The sequence below is a fragment of the Meles meles genome, chromosome 7 (assembly GCF_922984935.1).
Source record: "Meles meles chromosome 7, mMelMel3.1 paternal haplotype, whole genome shotgun sequence".
Classification (NCBI taxonomy): Eukaryota; Metazoa; Chordata; class Mammalia; order Carnivora; family Mustelidae; genus Meles; species Meles meles.
The window spans coordinates 4288345-4306124 of NC_060072.1; the positions used below are offsets into that span (position 1 = coordinate 4288345).

The 17780-nt window shown below is 54.3% G+C and overlaps 1 long non-coding RNA gene across 1 annotated transcript; it reads right to left on the reverse strand.

The window, feature by feature from the left end:
• Positions 1-809: 809 nt before the first annotated feature.
• Positions 810-6421, reverse strand: LOC123947128. The gene is made up of 3 exons (XR_006819706.1): positions 6350-6421; positions 4864-4955; positions 810-1255 (listed from the first exon to the last, which is right to left on the reverse strand). It is a non-coding gene; the product is annotated as an uncharacterized LOC123947128 (long non-coding RNA).
• Between the last annotated feature and the right edge of the window lie 11359 nt (positions 6422-17780).

Sequence of the window (17780 nt, forward strand, 5' to 3'; positions counted from 1 at the left end):
ACAAGTGAGCGCCAACCCTCTGGGTTCAGCCGCTGATTTGGGGAGTCCCTGTTACGGTACGGGAGTCGCGAGAAATGAAGGGACGGCAGTGACTACTGTGCAGGGTGAGGGGTGAGGAGAATGGGGTGCAGAGGAGATGGGACGGGAGCTGGTCTGAACCGGGCAGTGGAGGGCCATGGATCTCAGATAGCACGTTCGGACTTTGGATTTTGCCCAATGTGGGACCTGCTATGGGCTGTATGTTTGTGTTACTCCAAAATTCCTATGTCGCAGCCCTCATCCACAGTCTGATGGTACTAGGAGGCAGGGCCTTTGGGAGGGGGTGAGGTCATGACGGTGGTGTCCTCCTGAATGAGATCAGCACCCTCGTAAGAAGACACCCGAGAGATGACCTCTCTCTCTGCCATGTGAGGGCCCAGCAAGGAGGAAGTGCCCATAAGAGATGTCTTCAGAAGAGCTCTCACCAGGCACCAAGTCAGACGGCACCTTGATCTTGGACTTCCCATCCTCCGGAGCCACGGGCAAGGAGCGTGTTTTGTTTAAGCCCCCTGTCTATGGCATTTTGTCCTAGCAGCCTGGACCAAGACGGGGATCTTGGAAAGTTACAAGTTAAAGAATTATATGGCCAGGACTGAATTTTGAAACCATAACTCTATAGTTACAGTTTTGGATATTACTATATTTATATATATACTATATATGTATTGTATATGTTACTATAAATTAAAATAAATATAATTTAATTTAAATAAATTAAAGCACACTCAGGTATGGAAACATTCTTTACTCATTAAGCAAAAAAGGCAGAGTAGTAGTTTTTGACCTGAAAAGATGGCTACAATCTGTTAAGTGAAAAAGAAAATGCAGCTTGTCTAGCAGTGTGTATCACCCAGACCTGTGGTAGACCGTGTTACCGGCCCAGTTCCGTGCCCCTCCCTAGCCATACCCTTGTCCTTGCAATTTCAGGGTGCCCTCCCAGCATGGGTGGAGCACACCTGCATGTCTGTGGACTGGGTTCGGCCACGTGATTTACTCTGCCCACAGGATAGGATGGAGGAGATGGTCAATCAGTCCGGACAGTTCTTGTGCTTGGTATCTGGTGCCCATGCTCTAGCCACGGGAAGGGAATTCTCAGGTTCACCACTGGTCCCGGGAGGAGGATGAGCAATGCATATGGTGCCAGACTAAACTCTCCAGCCAAGATCAGCAGAGCCTCCCAGCTGAGCACAGCCTGGATCAACAGACCTTAGACAACCTACAGTTCACAAAATAGATGATTATTGTTTCAGGCCACTAAGTTCTGGGATGGTTTGTTACAAAGTGTTCTTTTGTGGCAACAGCTGACTGGTATCCTATCTATACATATATTGAAAAACGTGGAAGTCTGGGTGGTTGACTTTGGAATAATTTCTTCTTTATATTGTTTTAATGAGCATCAACGAGCACCTATTTATTTTAACGAGCATGCCTTAACTTTCATAATAACAAAATGAACAAATTCATACTTTGGAATAATCTGGAGATAGCCTAGAAAACAGATTCGTTGGGCGAGGGACCGGAGGAAGGAGGGATCCATTCAGGAGGTCCTGCAAGTTTCAGCAGGAATTCTGAAAGCCTGAGTGCAGGCAAGGCTGCCCCCTTCATGACAGCACCCCACGCCTGTGTTGTCCCTCCATGCCCTTCCTTTTGAAAACCTAGTTTCAAAATGAGCAGTTTCGCTGAAAAGAGGTAATAAACCATATCCAGAAACTGATGACAGTTAGTGGCTTTTATCAGGAAGCACTTGCAATTTAATGGGGACAAAGAGGTATTCTCCAAAGATGGAATTTTGGGGACTGGGAAGCTGGAAGACGGTTTTGGTCTGGGAGAAAAAGTGCTTCCTTATTCATTCCCGTCCTATTGCACAGACCAAGGCTCCTACCTTCCCTACTACCCACACTGTCCCCATGAGCTTCTGATGCTCCTCCAGCTATTGAAAAGCCCAGCATGAGGCATTTACCTGGGCACCAGCTAGGTGGGAAGGGAGGGAGAGACATTGTAAGTCAGTATGCACTGGGACAAGATTACAGAAGTCCCATCACACCTAAGCTTTTCATGTCTGGAGCAAGGATATGAGATATAATATAAAGTAACATAATATAATATAATAATAATAATATAGTATAATATAATATACCAAGTCAAGAAGAACATGAGAGATCAAGACCCCAGAGAGAAGGGGACTCATGTTCTATACCTCTTTCCCTTGAGACATTTGCGGATTCTTAAGAAGCATAAAGCAAGAAGCTGAGAAGCCAACAGACAGTGATGGTTAACAACTGTCGGCATTCTCACAGAACTGGGGGACAAAAGAAATCAGGGTGACTAAGGCAACCAGGACTTAAGGGTCCACAATTCAGGAAAGAAGAGAGGCAGAGAGACACAGAGCAGCTGTGCTTCTCAAGTGATTTACTAATTTGTAAGCCACCTGTGCTCAGAGGATGAGAAACTGAGCAGAAAGTGGCTGCCCAGAGCCTGAGAAGGCAATCAGGTATTTTGGCAGTTTCTCAGTGCTGGAAGACAAGAACTGGTGTTCAGGACCCCCAGGGAGGAGCGGTCTGATGAACAACTGAGATTCTTTCCTGGGAACCAACCCTACATGGCTCCACCTGAGGGAAAGCGTAAACTTGAAATAGACCAAGACTTACAGAAACTGAAATACAGCCTCGAATCAGTTAAGCACCTGCCAAAATCTAAGGCAATTTCTGTCTGGAAGAAGATGAACATTATCCAGAGTCCTTGAAGTTTTTACACGTCTGGTTTTCAGTAAGAAATCACCAGGTCGGGCGCCTGGGTGGCTCAGTCATTAAGTGTCTGCCTTCAGCTCAGGTCATGGGGATTGAGCCCCACATCAGGCTCCCAGCTTGGCAAGGAGCCTGCTTCTCCCCCTCCCACTCCCCCTGCTTGTGTTCTCTCTCTCACTGTATCTCTCTCTGTCAAATAAATAAAGAAAATCTTAAAAAAAAAAAAAGAAAGAAAGAAAAAAAGAAGGAAATCACCAAGTCTACCAAGAAACAAAAGCAGAATAAAAAAGTGGCAGTAGAAACAGACCCACAGATGACCTGAAACTAGAGTCATCAGACATGAAAATCACAATGGAAGTGATTCATATTTTCAAGACTAGAGGTGATGGTGGAGAATCTTTAAGAAAGAACAGGAATTTATAAAAATGGATCAAATGAATATTCTAAAATTGAAAAACTCAATATATAAAACTAAGAACTCAGTAGATGGGTTAGGTAGCTAATTGTTAGTAGCTGAAGACTGATGAGCTGGAATACATCTTTGCATAATATATCCAGGGAGAGAAAAGAGAAAAGAGAATGAAAAACCTAAGAGAAGAGTGCATGAGACACCTGGGAGGTGGTGAGGTTGTAACATGTGGGATCGGAGTCCCACCGGAAGTCAGACGAAGCGACGTCTTGTGCCACCCAATGTTGTGCATCCGAGGGGATGCTGGTCCCCTGCTCTCTGACTCTCAGGCCCCAGAACTGGAGAAAACTGTGGGTTCAGCTCCCCCAGTCTGTGGCATTTTGTTAGAGAAGCCCGAGCTCAGACCCTCGTGTAGAAAGGAAAACAGATGGTTCCCTTTTCCTTGAGGAATTGCCTTTTGGAAGAGTTGCTTCCCATATTCCAACCACAATGACCTGTGGGATTCTCCAACGTCCCAAGCTGTTCCCTCTGCCTGGGAACAACTACCCCACCCACCTGCGTGGATCCTTCCTTCCTCCTTTGGGCCCCTGCTCAGGCATCCCAAGACTGCTCATGACCACTCTAGAATACCTGCCTTCCCCGTCGCCATGAACACCCTTCCTGCCTTCTTGTTCTTCATAGCACACGTCACACGCATAGCACACATAGACACCCTATATTTGTTTGCGATCAGCTCTCCTCCCAGGAGTGAGTTTCTATGACTGAGCAATTTGTTCTGTTCTCAACCCCAAGAGGGGTTGAGGTATATTTATTGAATGAATGAATGAATGAATGAATGCACGGCACACTGGATGGCAGAGCAAAGGATGGGAAAGAGCCTGGGTCCTTGACGGCATCACTAAGCTACGGAATCCCTTGGTCCTGGAGGTTGTGCAGGCTCGTTCCCTCATGGGGGCTCCCATTTGAGGTAGGAGGGATTGCTACCCCCCTCCCCTCCTTTTTCTTCCTAGAACGCCCTACACTCATGCTCAGCTTGCCGATGTCTGCTTGAAGCGTGGGCTTTCCAACTCTTCTTGCAGTGGACACGCGCTGACCGTTCTGACAGTTCCAAGTGGCCTGGCCTCCCAGACCACAGCATCTTAGTTACCTTCCTCCCCACCGACGTGCTATCATCTGAAACTGGCACACTCATGGGCTTGCTTGGCGGCTTTGTGTCTTCTCCCTGCCCCCGTGCTCCCTAGGATGCAGTGAAACCCCATCAAACCTCTTCTCACCAGTTCCTCAGGACCTAGAGGGGCTCCTGGCATACAGTCGTTGTTCAATAAATGTCGGTAAACACGCGGATCTCTGTTCTATCGAAAAGCGGACAAGCCCAGAGTGGTTAAATGACATATCCCAAGCCACACTCTTAATATCGGGTTTGGGACCTGATGCCAGGGTTTTCTTCATGGAACCTAACTGTTTCCTCAAAAAGACAAAAGAGAAAAAAAGAGCAGGGAGAAGGAAGATGAGGGAGTGCATACGCTCCCGAAAAAAAAAATTGGGAGGAAATGTTTGCTTTGCTTGGTGCTGGAGAAGTGAATTGTAAAACTGTGTCCATTATATAAATTTCTTTCATAATGGTCTATGCTAAGGATTATGGAAATTCGCAAGAGTGGGGTTGGAAGGTACCTTAAGATGCATCTAGTGTAATCGACAGCTCGATGCTTTAATCTCTTCCCCAGCAGGCGGTGCAGCGAGGAATTCCTTGCTTTGAATCTGCCCTAGCGAGAAGATCAAAGCTGTTAAATTGTATCCAAAATAAAAATCAATACCTTAGAGTAGGAGACTGGGGGGCCTTTCATAAGTTTTAGGCACGAACCTCAGGGATTCTGGGCATCTATTTTGAATAGTCAGGGTCTGGTCTTCACTATTTCCAGTGCTAGAGAATGTTCCAGAAGAGCGAGCGAGCTGGTAATGGATCTCCAGAGAGGCCAGGTGCCCATGGGGTTGGCTCTGTCCCTGAGCCCGGGTTTGTCTTTCTTCACCTTGCAAAGAGCTGTTATGGCCCCCGTCCTCACCGGGCCCTGGAGAAGGGACAAGCGCTTGTCACTGTCTTCAGCTGGTCGGGAGTCAGCCCGCCGTCGAGTCAGGAATAACCAGCACCAGGCAGTGGGAAGGCTTCTGCCGGCTTGTGAGCTGCCCGCAGTGACTAAGACGCGTGAAAATAGCAGCCAAAAATGTCACACCCACCTCCCACCTCTCCAAGAAAAAAACGAGCCATTGGCCCAGGGGAAGGCAGTCTGTGAGCCAAATGAAGAAGCAACAGTTTATTTGTGGCCAGAAGCGAGGCTTCCCCTGGAATGGATGTCGCTGGTGACTGTGTTGTCCCCTGGCCCGATCTCTGTGAACTGACCCCGTCAGTTCCACTTTGCCGGGCGGGGTGGCCCCGGTGCAAGTTACAGGCAGGTCAACCGCACAAATGAAATGGGCCACGCCCAAGCCAGCGGCCTTCGAACCCTCATTTATCCAGAGGGTAGATCATCCAGAGGACGTAATTCCGAAGTGTCCATCAGTTTCCACGCGCTCGCCTGGAGGGCGCCCCCCGATCACAGGTTGTCCTGACCTTCTTGGGGTCTTATGTGACGAAGGGGAATGCGGGACCACGCCGTCCCTCACGGGGCGCAGGCCGTTGTCCTTTGGTCCCCACCCCCAACGGGAACCTACTGGCACTCGCGCCCTTGGGCCTGCCAGCAGCATCCCTTGCGACCCTCACGGAGCCCCAAACACCGCCTCCTGACAGCCGCAGCCGGGCTCTCGGCAGGGCGGGGCATCCTGACCCGCACGGGTCTTCGGGTCAAGCACGGCGACGTTGTAACTGATTCAGAGCGGGAAGCAGGGTGGGCGGCTGTTGGCCCCACCGCGGGGCGCCGGGAAGGCAGACCGAGATCCTTGCCCTCCCCGCCCCCGTCCCCCCACCCGCAGGGCGGAGACGAGGCCGCAGAGCCCCTCACAGGCACCCCGACTGCACCCCCCTCCCGGGGAACACCGGCAGGTGCGGGCTGGGCCCCAACACGGCTCTTGCCTAGACAGGACGGGGACAGGAGGGGGAAGGACGGGGACAGGAGGGGGAGGGGCGGGTGGGGTTAAGGACGCGCCGGCGGTTGCTGGTACTTACTTAGCTCCTGCTGTGCGTCAGGCTCCAGGTGCCTTCCGGGGCGCTCTCAGTCTGATGAACGCCGACCCCGTGATCCCGCTGCCGTCGACCCGGAAGCGGAAGCTCGGCTCGTGACACCTACAGCGCCGCGGCGTTTCCGGAGTCTGCGGCGGAGTCGTGTGAGGGTGGGGCTGGGGGTGTGACCGCGCGTGCGCACGCGAGACCGAGGCCCGTCATCGCTTCTCGGTGTCCTTCCCCTCGACAGCCGCGGTCTGCACGGTGTAACTGATGGGAAAAGGCATGTATTTCTTCTGGATTTAGGTGTCTGATCAATAATCTTGGTTCAATCAACGACCTTCGGTTCTGTCGTATTGCCATACTTTGCTTCATAGTTACTGGATTCATAAAAACAGAACAGAACAAAAGACACCAAGTCCAGCCCTGAGATCCAGGGATCCTACACAGATACAGGGTCACCCGGGGCGGGGGCTTGGGAGACCGTCTTGCCCAGTGCTCCCTTACTTGCAGCTTGGGAAGCCGGGGACACCAGCAGGAAGGAGGGGAGCTGGCAAGGGCAGCCGGTGGCCCAGCCAGAGCCAGAGCCCCTGGCAGCTCTTCTGTGACCTCTGGGGACCGCCCACTGGCCCTCTCGCCCCCCTCACAGCTGACCTTCCCCTCCTCTGTAGAAGCTGCTGTCTGCTCCATTGCTGATGATGCCTGAACTTACCCCAAATCCATCCACTCAGACCTCTCCATGCACTCATGGGAGAGACCCTCCTGAGGTCGTCCCCTAGGCTCCAGCCCCACACAAACAGGTACTCCCCCCCCCACCAAGGTGTCCCTTCATCCTATGGGTCCCATGCGACCCACCAATGACCTGATTGCCCTTGATGGAACTCCAGCGCCACACTCCACTCTCCTCTCTCTCCGCTTTGCCCCTCCTCTGCCCTCCCACCAGGCCCTCCAGCAGCGTCTGCCTCTCCATGCTCCCCTCCAGTCCATGCACCTCTCCAAGCTGGGAGAGTTCCCCAGCCTCACTAGAAATGTCCCCACTAGACTGGGATTTTAGATCCATCCTCTGGGCTGTCTCTGTCCCTGCTCCTGGTCAGGGTCCTAGGGATGACAGGAGGTACAGAGAGAGATTTTAGAACCCTGACTCCCTGCCCGCCACCCCCCACCACCCCACCCAGGGGCTCCGCTCACACGTGGATGGGGGCAGATGGGGAGGCGGGAGCCACTCGGGTGCGGGTCTCTGACTCTGAGAACCAGGTGGGCGGGTGGCACCCCCATTCTTGGGTGTAGGACTTTTTCGCAAGGACAGATTTCATCTGGGCACCTGGATTCTGATGGTCTGGGGGCACCACGGCTTGAGATTTTCTGTTGACGCTGCTGTAGCATTCACGTGTTCTCCAATCTCAGATTCCGAAGTCTCCGGTGGCGGTAGACCTAGAGAGCCAGGGGAAGCTAGAACTTTATACGCGACTGGCGCTGAAATCTTCATGTGATTCCAGAGACCTAGATATACTCACGACACCACAGATGAATCCCCCAGAAATGATGTCAAGTGAAAAAAAGCAGGCCCAGAGGAGTCTGGACTGTAGTCTGTCATTGATGTAAAGTTCCCAGAACAGGCAGAAAGTAATCTTTTTTTTTTTTTTTTTTTTTAAGTAAGCTCCACGCCCAGCATGGAACCCAACACCGGACTGGATCTCATGTCCCCGAGATCATGACCTGAGCTGAGATCACAAGTCGGACGCTTAAGGGCAGGAGCTGCCCAGGCACCCCCAGCAAACTAGTGTTCAGGGATAGAAACCAGAACTGTGGTTGGCTCTGCAAGGGGGGGGGGGCGGATGGAAGAAGCAGGAGGGAATTTTCTGGGCTGCTGGGAATGTTCTAGATCTTTATTGCTTACCTGGATACATACACCTGTCAAAACTCAGAGACCTGTACTCTCACAGTCTGTGTCTTTCACTGCCTGTTGATAACTTGTATTTAAAAGGTAAAGAAAAACAGCTCTAGGGACCCCTCCTCTCTGTGTAAACGTGTCCCATGAAGGGGAACCCAGTGCCTGCTTCGTAAGACACGGCCCGGTGACAGCGGGAGGACCCCTCTGCTATGCTCCCAAGGGGGCCTGGCCGGCTCCTCCTTTGTGGCCACCACCCGTCCAGTCTTCCAGGGGCCGGTGACCCAGGACTGCTGGGTGGCCGTGGGACTAGCACTGGGACGGTCAGGTGACTGGGGCTCGGGTTTGGGGGAGTGATGCTCCCGTGTGGGACTCTCGCTGTCAACAGCTTGCACTATTTACAGGTTTGCTGATGTCTTCCGTGCGGTGATTCATCGTTTCTACTTAAATCCGTCAGTATCTTTAGAACACGAAGCGTGGCATTAAAAAACGCTCTGCAAACGGGGAGGGAAGGTGGGCTGACGGGCCTCGTGTTTACAACCCAGACCAGGAACCAGCAATTTGGAGCCCTGGAGTTTCTAAGCAGGAAGTTTAGGGACCGCTGAGCTTCCCCCCAAACACACGCGCAACAGTGTGCACACGTGTACACACACACACACACACACTGTGATCTCTCTTGAGGCGACCACACACGTGGGATACAGCTTATTCGGTGGCTCTCCTCAGCAATCGTAAACTTCCTTTAGAGGGAGGTGTGATCTGGGCAACAACCAACAAACTGTAGATGAGAAAAGCCTCAATGTGTAGAGCAGTGTCACGGCAGACCGGCACACCCAGGACGACCCCTGTGGGCCTCGTCTATGTAATTCCCTCTCCCTGGGTGTCCAGGCCCTGTGTCTTGCTTCTCACCAACAGAACATGGCAGTAGTGACAGGTGTCACTCCTGCGGTCGGGTTATGTCATTTGACGTTTGCATCCCCTCGTGGCAAGACCCGGACTCTGAGGGATAGGGACGTGCAAGGGGCCTGTGGTCAGAACTGCGGGGACCTCTGGGAGCTCAGAGTGGCCTCCCAGCTGACACCCAGCAAGAAAGCCGATCGCCCCAGTCCTGTAAGTGCAAAGCACCAAACGAGCCTGGAAGGGGACCCCGGGGTCCGATGAGACCGCAGCCCAGTGGACAGTCTGATGGTGGCCATGAAGCCTGAGCACAGGGCCCCTGAGCTACCAACTCCTGACCCCGAGAAGCCGTGAGCCGAAGGCAGTGCCATTCCTGCTGAGTTTGTGGGATCCGATACGTAGCAAGAGAAAGCCGGTGTGAGGGCTTCGCTGCGTTATGCCAGGGGGAACCAACACCCTTCTCCAAGTCTGTGTCTGTGGAGACTCCTGGATGACCCACGGGAAGAGGGTCCCGCCGTGAACGTGGGCCGGCGGCAGCCGGGGCTCTGTCCCTATACCTCGGCTCGCTGTACGGTTTTGAAACATACAAATGTGGAACCCCACTCAGAAAGTGACTGTCAGGGACGGCTAACAATTACTGGGGACTATTTTAGGCACCGTGTATGAAATAACTCGGTTAACCCTTGCCACTCCTCCATGTGGGAGGTGGGGACAGCTGTCCCTTGCGTTGGACAGACAGGGAAACTGAGGCTCATACACTTACATGCTTAGTGTGCTTGGGCTCACAGGCTCCCCCAGAGCTGGGATGCGGGTCAGCCCGCGGGGTTCTGGGCCCGAGCCCTTCCCTGCTCGGCCCCCACTGGCCGGGTCTCACGGGGCAACGAAGCTGGAGGTGCTCAGAAAGCTGCTGCTGTTGCCGGAAGGGCAGGAGCCGCCCCGGGTGCTGGGGATGTGGCGTGGCAGGAGCTTCACCCGCCACGCTGGGGTGCTGGCTAGGGGTGCTGGCTAACCCCCCGTCAGAGCTCTGCAGACTCCAAACGTTAGAACCTGTCGTTAACGCACAACAGTCAGGCGGGGAGGAGGCTCCTTTACGTTCCGGACACTTGTTGCCTTGACATTTTTTTTAACGTTTTATTTATTTATTTGACAGACAGAGATCACAAGTAGGCAGACAGGCAGGCAGATAAAGGGGGAAAAGCAGGCTCCCTGCTGAGCAGAGAGCCTGACGCAGGGCTCGATCCCAGGACCCTGAGACCAGGACCTGAGCCGAAGGCAGAAGCTTCACCCATGGAGCCACCCAGGCGCCCCTGCCTTGACCTTTTAAATTGACATTCAGTGTCTTAGCACCTGCTCCTGTCCCCTTTACCCATTCCTGAGTCTCCTTGATTGAAAATCCCAATGGAAAATCCTCCTTTGGTTAAAAAAAAAAATGTTCTTTAAAAAGGACGTTACGCATCCCATGAGGATGGAGACGTTTCTAACCCTGTTTGCACAGAGGAGATGGGTGTTGACAGCAGGCTCTCAGGTTTCTATATGTCATTACATTATTTTTGGAGGGCCATATGCAAGGATTGTCTCATAGGCACCGTTTCTGATCTTAGTGTGTTTTTCTTTGGTTAATGAAAACCACGGTTTATAAATCAGGCAGATGAAGATGGCAGGGTGAGACCGCGATAAAATCCACAGCTTATGCCTCCTTGTTTTTTCTTCTCTCTCCCTCTATCTCTCCCTTTTTTGGGTCTGATTTTCCTGAGGAGACAGCTCTCCAAACTACATCTTTAGGAGACAGGAGACCTGTGTTCCTGCTGGTATCACTCTCGTGCCCAGATACACCTGCAGAATGTTTCCACCATTTCATGCGTCTCCCAACAGCAAAGAATCCTCCTTCCAGGGTCCACACCCCCACCTACGTGATCTTCATTTTATTCCTCTTCTCGCTCCCTTCCCCGTCCTGTGGTGGGGCGTCTCGAGTAATGATTAAAGGTCAGCAGAGCAGAGGGGTCCAGAGTCCAGAGACACCAAAGTTTCACTCCTGGGTTTGCCACTCTCGTTAGCGGTGTGTCCTCGGGCGGCTGCTAAACCTCTCTGATGCTTACATTCTTCACTGTCAGTGGGATCATGTCTACATCTGCGTAGCGCTGCTGGGATAGATGAAACCTTTTTTTTTTTTTTTTAAAGATTTTATTTATTTCTTTGAGAGAGAGGAACAGTGAGTGTGTAAGCAGGGGGAGGGGAGGAGGGGCAGAGGAGAGGGAGAATCTCAAGCAGACTCTGCAAGTGTGGAGCCTGACTCGGGGCTCGATCCCACGACCCTGAGATCATGACCTGAGCCGAAATCAAGAGCCAGACGCTTCACCAACCAAGCCACCCGGGCGCCCCTGGGATAGACAAAGTCTTTACAGAGGACGGCCGCTAGACGATTGTTGTGAATAGTCGTGAACCAGCCCTCGGCCCAGCGAGACTAGACTTCGGGTGAGCCTCCTCCGGTGGATTGTCAGCGTGCCCGGTAGGTCACCAGGAGTCTTCCATACAGCATGAAGAGGTGGCCCCAGCCAGGCGCACACCAGCCCTGAGGTCGAATCCTCGTAGGCCTGCAGAGCGGGAGTCCTCCCTTCCGGGTCGATACCCGTGCATCTACCAACGCCAAGGTCTGCTGAAGGAAATCCCAGGTGTTCAAACGGTTGCAAGCTTCCGGTCACCGGCTGCAAAGGCGAAGGCCGAAAGGGTTTGCAGAGAATAGATCGGTAGCCCTATCCCGTCTTGCTGTGTGCTTAAGGCACGGTGGGAAATTGCGACGAGATGGGAAACGTGTACAAGCCCACGGAGACCCCCACCTGCTCCACGGGCAGCTCTGGGCGTCTTTGGGCGAAGAGGCCGGGACCGAGTCAATATGAGGGCTAACCCAGGCCCTTGGCTGGGTGACGGCTTCGCCCGTGTGCATGTTGGTCAACTGCATGGCCTTCCAGGCTCACAGGGACTGCCTTCTTGCCACAGCCCTGACACACAGGGACGGCCCCCGGGCCTGGAAGTGTGTTCTGTGCCCTGCCTCCCTCGCCATCCGCAGGGCGACCACTCGCCCCAGTTACCTCCCTTCTCTCCGGGGCTAGCAGGGTTACATGGTCACCGCTGTCCCTCCCTCCCCTACCCCTGGTGGATACAGGAAGGGGGGGCCCTGCCACCGGGTTGTGATGTCTGAGCCGGGCCTTAAAGGCAGGTAGAGGTTGTCTGGGCAGAAGAAGGGGAGGCAAAAAGGAACAAGCACCATGAGGCACTGGGGGGAGAAAGTGCAGAGACTGGACAAATTAGGGGCAGGTGCAGAAAGCCAGGAGGCATATTCGGGGACCAAGAGGTCGGAGAGTTGCCAAACCCAGAAATCAGGGCCCCTGTTAGTGGGCTCAGCGTACGGTGGGGTCTGACACCCCCCGAGACCAGCAGCATCTCATCCAGCCACTGACCGATGCCCTTTGCTCCCTGAGCAACGGAACTGCTCAAGGGGACCACAGTCAGGTCCGAATTCAGGAGGCCCCGCCCCCCACCGTGCACCTGCCTCTCCAGCTCCAGAGAGTTGCAGTCGGCTCTGCGTTTCCCTGCATTTTACACTGAATGTGTGTCCTTTGCTCTCCTTTTGTATCTCTCTTTCTCTCTTGGCAAAGCGGAGGCCCCTGGGGTGCTTTTATTTTCCGGGAAGCCGAGGAAACTAATGAGTGCTATGTACTTTAGTGGACGATCTGCATAAAAACCCTAACTGTGTTATTTAAAAACCAATTTCATTTACTTTTAAACATGACAAAGTCACTGGTCTTAATTCAAGGACTCTGGCCTCCAAGGTTTGGTAGAGCAGACTGGTTCTGGGAGGGAAGGGAAAAGGAAAAGGCATTTGCATGTCAGGATGCGCAGGGAGACCCCGGGTGGGTGGGGGGAGCTCTGAGGGATTCCAGGGTGAGTCTCAAGTTAAGGAACCATTTCTGATGTTCCCTTTGAGCAAAGCCTCCCACTGGACCAGAGCCGAGCCGTGGGGCGCTCCCTGGGAATTCCTGCAGGAGCCCCATCTACACGTTCCCAACCCAGCAAATGCTCCCTGGGGTTCCTTTACTCCTTACACGGTGGGGGTAGGGCCGGAATGGAGTCTGGGTCACAGCCAGGTGCATGAAATGATCTGCAATCGCAGGGTCTTTGAATCCTGGACTCAGAAGTCAGAGCCCGTCCTGTCTCGTGCCCACTTGAATGCCAGCCCCAGGCAGGGCCTTACAGGTGCTTAGGAGACCGGGATCTGGGCTTACCCCCTCCACGGACACTGAGTGCTCCTTTTCCCCAGCACCCCTGGCTGTCCACCACGCCGAAGACGAGAACCCAGGATCTCCCTTTCTGGCATTGCCTCCCGGCCGACTCCTGTAGCCCCAATGTCTTCTGGGCTGAGCCCCCGAACGCCAAGCCCCATTCCGATGGCCCATGTGCCTTTTCCTCCTTTTGCTCAGAACTACTGTCCCCCATGTTCTTTGTTATGCTCCACAAATAAGTGAAACCATATGATATTTGACTCTCTGCTTGACTCATTTCACTCAGCATAATCTCTTCCAGTCCCATCCATGATGCTACAAAAAAGAAGGGAGTTGAGGGAAACTGGAAGGGGAGATGAACCATGAGAGACTATGGACTCTGAAAAACAACCAGAGGGTTTTGAGGGGGCGGGGGTGGGAGGTTGGGGGAACCAGGTGGTGGGTAATGGGGGGGCACGTACTGCATGGAGCACTGGGCGTGGTGCAAAAACAATGAACACTGTTATGCTGTAAATAAATAAATAAATAAATAAATAAATAAAGCTACTGTCCCCATCTTCTCGTATTTCCAATCTCAGTTTAAATGACGCTTCCATGGGGAGCCCCTCCTTCATCGCTGGGTGAGACAGGGCCCCCACCCCCGACCCCGGCCGGGGTTACAGAGCCTCCAGGAGTCCACGGCCCGATGTGGCCAGCTGTGCCCCAGTGGGGTGATGGCAAGGAGGCACAGGGCGTCCGCGAGTGCCGAGACCTCAAAGGTGGCCGGAGGAGGTGGACACGGGGGCTGGTGCCCGAACAGGGGCTCTGAGCCGACGGAACAGGAAAGAGAATGTCAGAGGCAGAGAGAGGGCAGAGGGTAAGCAGACTGTACACAAGGAGACTCTCAGTTTAGGGGCTGGTCTCAGGGGGCTTGGTGGGGAGCAGGGGGAGATGGCAGAGGGCTGGGTGGGTGTAATGGGACCAGGTTCGTTCAATCAGGCACCACGGAGACCCTTTGACACGCCAGGCTCCTGCCCTGGTCAGCCGCCCCTCCCGAGGGTGCAGGTGTGAGCAGAGGGCAGACAGTGTCCCTGGGGTCCCCTCAGGGAGATGCCCATCGGGGGAGGGGAGACGGGCCGCTGGCACAGGGAGCTGGGGAGACGTCCCCCAGGTGGCTGGAGGACGAGTGGGTGCCCAGAAACCTGGAGACAGTCCTGCTGGAGATGGGATGGGCTGCCTGTGGGGGCTGGGGAGGAGCCAGGGTCTTGCCCCCTGGGACTTTGCCTTAAACAACCAGGCCACAGCGGCCTATAGAGCGGCAGCTTGAAGGGAAGGAACTGGGACTGTGATGGGAGCCTGAAGGGCTGCTGGGGGTGGGGGTGGGGGGGCTGGCCATAGCAGGTGGCGACCACGCAGACCTCTGGGACCGTTCTGGGGCTGCAGGGTGTTGGAGCCACGGGGAGGCCACAGGCTGGCCAGTCTACAGAGAGCAGAGGCTCGGGCTGGGCGGGCAGAGGGAGCCCTAGCCATGGAGCTGAGCTGGGGGGCAGGGGAGCCGCGGCACCAGGGAGACTGGGGCCCAGAGCCGGGTGGGAGAGGAATGGGGACGAGGGCCGTGACGGCCCGGCAAGACTCCACTCTTTATCTTCTGCAGTGTCACGGTTTGGGGACCTTCCCTGACATCAGCTTTCCCTCAGTACATTCCTGGACAGGAGCAGTTTTTTGGGAGGTGGGCAGGGACCCATCCACACGAGGGGACAGCAGTGATGACTAATCATATCTACTCCCTGCACAGTCCTCACTGCCGTCCACCCCCCTGCCCCGCATCCCCTGACAGCATCTCAGAGGCAGGTGTGCAGATGTGCTCCTTGGACCATTTTACAGATGATGACACCGAGTCATCGAGAAGTTGGGGAGTGGTCCCGAAGCCACACGGTAGGACCGGAACACAGAGGAAAGGTCTCCTGAGTCCGGATCTGTTTCCCCAGCCACTGCTCAGCTGAGGGGCAGGCCAGGGGTGCCCGCGGGGCCTCATCAGCTTGTGCTGGGAGAGCACGGCAGGAGCTCCGAGCTCGTCATCTCAGGGTGCCAGGCGACACGCGGGCTTGTCCACTGTGCACCCTGTGAACCGAGGCTTTCACGGCGCCCACCACACACTGCTGTCCCGGGGGGAGGAGACTGCGCACACGGGGGCCTCGGCTTCTCAGGGTGTCTCCCCCACCCCAAACCCACACACAGGCGGTTTCCGTCTTGCCCTGGACCTGCCCCTGCACACCCAGAAACCCGTTCCCTCCACGGGAAGAAAAAGGGCACCTAATTGAGATGAGATGTGCTTTCGCCGTCCTTTGAAACTTACTTCCCGCTGCAAGTTAATCTCGATTGATCGCCATTTTCAGGGCAAATAATTCGCTCTGGGAGACAGTGGCAGTGTGGGCTGTACCTGAGTTACCTTAAATGACTTTGAGCTTTTACAACGTGCCCCTTTAGCTGCGGAGCTGAAAGAGCTCGGAGCCCTTAGAATGATTGTAGTTACGCAGCTGTTTAGTTTGTACTAATGATGTTCTGGACTTCTCACGTCGTTCCTGTCTGCTACTCAGAAAACCTCTGCAAGCCAGGAATTATGAGCCTCATTGAGCGGGGGCGGGGAGAAAGAGATCTTCATTAGGGAAGTACATCTCAGAGAGGTTAAGTAACTTACTTGAGTTTGCACAGCCGGTCAGATCCGACCTAAGATCCGAATCAGGCCTGTCTGACCACGCTTCCTTCATTGCCCAGGGAAGCTCTGATTCAAGGACACAGGAGCCAGGGAAGACTTTAACCTTGTCCCCCACCCCTCTAGTTTTGTAGGTGAGCACGCCAGCCCTCCGAGGGGGCACGGGGACCGCTGCAGAGTTCTGGGAAGGGAAGACAGGGTTCGGGGTTCGTTTTCCCTCCCAGGCTGTGTGGGTGACTGAGGGGATGGGGATGTCTGTGCTTGCAGGGCGGGGGCACAGAGGAGGGAGAGGGGATGGCCAGACCCAGATGGGCCAGAGACTCACGTGGGGGGGTGGCAAGGAAAAGGGGAGTGCCTGGAAGGGGCCAGGTTGCTGCCAGGCTCAGAGCAGCAGAAAGCGTAGGCCGGCAGGGCCCCAAGGCACTGTCCCGACAGCTTCTGCCCCCGTGCATCACCCCTTCCGGATTCCTGCGGGACTCCCTGGCCTTGACGTCGGAGGCCTCGTAGCTCTTCCAACAGGTGACGTCCTTCGCTGATGAGCTCCCGTGCCTGCTGGCTTCCTCCCGTCTCTGCGTTCTGCCCCGACATCGCCCTTCAGCCAGACATGAGAGAGGAGAGCAGCAGCCGTGAGGTGGGCCGGGGGGAGGCAGGGCACGGAGACTGGGGGTGAGGAGTGTGGTCTCGGGGAATCCGCGGGGCTGCTGGTGTCCGGCGTGGCCGGAGTGACTGGTGAGGCCAGCGGGGGAGGCGCCAACCCCCGCCACTCTCTGTCCCGGGGCCGATGGGGAGAAGTGGGGAGCTCTGGTTTGGACATTCTGTCTGCTTCACCCGGGGTCGTCCCCACAGGCTGACAGCTGGAGAGTCCCGGAGAGCACGCACTCTGCCATGGAGACGCGGCGGCAACGGTCGCTTCCCTCCCCCAGTTCGGGCAAAATCCTAACAGCCGAGCCTCGTAACACTGAAAGCACGATCAAAAAGAGTGTGTAAACAGGGGCACCTCGGTGGCTCAGGCCGTTGAGCAGCCGACTCTTGGTTTGCGCTCAGGTCGTGACCTCTGGGGCGTGAGGTCGAGCCCCACGTCGGGCTCCACCATCCGCTTGGAGCCTCCCTGAGATGCTCTCCTAATGCCCCTCCCCCCACTCATGCGCACGTGCGCTCGCAGATAGATGAATAAATCAATCTTTAAAAATAAATAAAAAGAGTATATCAATATATTTTAAATACGGCTTGGAATATTTATGTGGAAGTATTTATATTTAACATATATAAGTATATAAACAGTAATATTAAAAATTAAAATTTTAAACATATTTTTTAAAGATTTTATTCATTTATTTGAGAGAAAGAGAGAGCACAAGCGGTGGGTGGGGGCAGGGGCAGAGGGAGCCGCAGGCTCCCTGCTGAGTAGGGAGGCCGATGCGGGGCTCCATCCCAGGGATCATGACCTGAGCCGACGGCGGATGCTTCACCGACTGAGCCACCCGCTGCCCCTGTTTAAAAAAAAAAAACCTCTGGACACAATTTGTTCTCGTACTGACACCACTCTGCCATTTGTTAAATCCTAGGCCTGATTTATTACTTAATATTTTTTTATTTGAGTGCAGGGGACAACCGCATCTTGCGAGTGTGGGTGTTCGGCATCCGGCAAGTCTAGACATCACACGATGCTGACCGCGAGCGCGG